Source organism: Benincasa hispida, chromosome 6 (genome assembly GCF_027475165.1).
Source record: "Benincasa hispida cultivar pf3 chromosome 6, pf3_genome.v1.1, whole genome shotgun sequence".
Lineage (NCBI taxonomy): Eukaryota > Viridiplantae > Streptophyta > Magnoliopsida > Cucurbitales > Cucurbitaceae > Benincasa > Benincasa hispida.
The window spans coordinates 9367356-9370167 of record NC_143483.1 but is presented as its reverse complement, the minus strand read 5'-3'; the positions used below and the strand labels follow the sequence as shown (position 1 = coordinate 9370167).

At 41.8% G+C, this 2812-nt stretch overlaps 1 non-coding gene across 1 annotated transcript; it reads left to right on the top strand.

Moving 5' to 3' along the window:
- Positions 1-2234: 2234 nt before the first annotated feature.
- LOC120080627 (small nucleolar RNA R71) lies at positions 2235-2341 on the top strand. Its single transcript, XR_005482581.1, has one exon. It is a non-coding gene; the product is annotated as a small nucleolar RNA R71 (small nucleolar RNA).
- The last annotated feature ends 471 nt before the right edge of the window (positions 2342-2812 follow it).

Below are 2812 nucleotides of genomic sequence, written 5' to 3'. Positions count from 1 at the left end.
TTCACTACGTTCATCTCTGTTTCACCATAGAGATGTGGGAAATGCGGCCGATCACCGAGAGGTGTACGCCAAGGGAAAACGGAACCATACTTATATCTTTAACCCAATTAAGGAACTTGCGTTATTTATATTAATTATCCTTTCTCTTTTTGCTTCGCACATAAGCCTTGCACCGCATAACACGACCTTTGTATAATCTTCACAGTCAGTCTCAACCTCGGTATCTTGTATCATGTAACCTGTATCTTGTATCATCATAGCTTAGGTTTATTTTATCGCACTTTACTTTTATCGCAATATACTTCATTATCGTATTTTTATCGCTTACCTTTACTTTATTGCACAATTTACTTTATCACATGTACAAACCACACTTTTATTAAATTGAAAAACCCCCGGTCGCATATATCACAATTGTAACGCAATTAACCTAAAACAATCCCTGTGTTCGACCTTGGATCACACCGAAAAACTTGCGGTGGAATTATACTTGGTTCCAACACAAGGAAACTTGTGACAACACACAACATACTACAAGAAAATTCATTAATAACACATATCTAGAAGTAGTATCGCATAAAGAAAATAAAGTCATCATTCATCCATGCGTTGTATGATATAAGATCATAAGAAGATTAGAATTAATTTTATGTCAACAAGTTTGTGGCACTATTGTCGGGGAACTTGTAACGGGGACATGGACTTGTTCATTCATTCACATTCATCATTGTCCTTAAGTTAAAGATAGAAAAATTCATGTCGTCAATGGGTACATCCTTGTCCACTTTATAATCAAGGATGGTGAAGTATGCCGGTAAGATAAATTTGTCAATCAAGACCAAGACATCTTTCACCTTCCCTTCAGGATGAACAAGGAACCTGTCAGCTTGCTGAAGAGTCACCGCTGTGGGCGCCAGCTGCCCCACATTCAACTGCTTAAAGATTGAAAGGGCATTAAGTTGATACTGGCCCTGAGATCGCAAAGCGCTTGATCAATATATAACCCTCCGATCAAGCATGGTATTGTGAAACTTCCGTGGTCGCGCATTTTTGGTGGAATGATGGTTTTAGAACTTTGTGTCAATGCCACCATTGCGAACTTACCTGTGCTCCTTTTCTTCGTCACAATGTCCTTCAGAAACTTCGCATACTTCGGCATTTTTTCAATCGCTTCAATGAAATGGATGTTGATATGCAACTGTTTCAGCATGTCCATGAAGCATTGATACTGCACTTCATCATTTTTCTTTTTTCTAAGTCTCTGGGGGAATGGTGGCAGCTGTATTTTCACGGTTTCCTGCTCTATCGGCTTAGAGGTGGACACAATCTCCGGTTCTATCGTCTTTTTTTCTTCTGGTTCTTCTTGAGTCAACGGGGTCTATGGTTCCATCGCAACTGAAATAGTCTGGCTTGGCTCATTCTTCTCCTCCGCCACTGTCTTACCGCTTCGAAATGTCACAACTTGACATTGCTCTTTTCCCGTACTCCCTGGGTTGCGTGGGAGCTCTGTAGAACTCGGCAATGCCCCTTGCGGTCTACTTTTGAGCTCACCCGCAATCTGTCCTATCTGAATTTCAAGATTGCAGATAGACGTCGCTTGATTCTAGAGTTTTGTTTCATTCTTCTCAGTATATTTCTTCAATAAGCTCTCCAGGGATTAAGATTGCGGCGCCTGCAAACTACTAGCTTGGTTTTGTGGTTGACCGTTTGTTCGCGGGAAAAATCCTGGCGACCCTTCTTTTTGCACCATCGGTTAAAAATTTTGTTGTTGATTTTTCCAAGCGAAGTTAGGGTGGTTTCTCCACCCAGGGTTGTAAGTATTGGAAAACGGATTATTTTTCACGAAATAAACAGACTGTGGGTTCCTCGGACACTCTTCCATTGGATGGGCTTCTCCGTAAGTAGCACAACTTGCGTTCATTTGATTGATTGCATTGACTTGCCCCCTATACGTTCTTGGGCTGCTGATCGCGATTCCTTGTATTAAATTCATCATCGCATTCATTTGGTTTTGTAGGGATGCGATGGTCCCATTGCTTGCATCACTATCTTTAATTCTCAGTCTTTCATCGCTTTCTCTTCAGTCTTCATGATTCTTTGAAATGTGATCAAGTATATTCTTAACTTCGTCGTAAGTTTTGTCAAGCAGACTTCCAACTTCTGCCACATTGGTAGCCATCTGTGATGTAGGGTTCAAACCTTGGTAGAAAATTTCCATTTGAAGACAATTTGGTAAGCCATTGTGCGGATAATCTCGCACCAGTCTTTTAAACCTCGCCCAGGCGTCACTGAATGATTCATCTATATCTTGTTCAAAATTAGTAATCAACTTCCTCCTTTTTGCATTCTTTGTTGGGGGGAAGTCTTCTTCATGAACTTTTCCACTACCTGTTCCCACGATGTGATCTCCCCTGGTTCGAGAGAATAAGACCATTTTCGTGCTTGGTCACACAGCGAAAATGGGAACAACGCTAGTTGAACCTCCTCAGTGGAGATGTTTGAGGAACACAAACGTATTGCAGATTTCAATAAAACTCCAGAGGTGGGTGTGCGGATCCTTGCCACGCCTACTGCCAAACTGTCCGGCAGTTTGAATTATCTGTAGTGGCTTTATCTCGAACCTCGATCCGTGCAAGGCTGGCCTTATGATTCCTGGTGAGAAATCATAGAGGTTGGGCGACGCGTAGTCCCGGATGGGCCTATTGCGGTCGTTCGTTAAGAGAATAGGGTTCGCCATGATATTATTTGCATTTCCTGCTCTGTCTTTCAGTTGCTCTGCTATATTGGGATTTCTCTCTTGCTGTTGATGTAG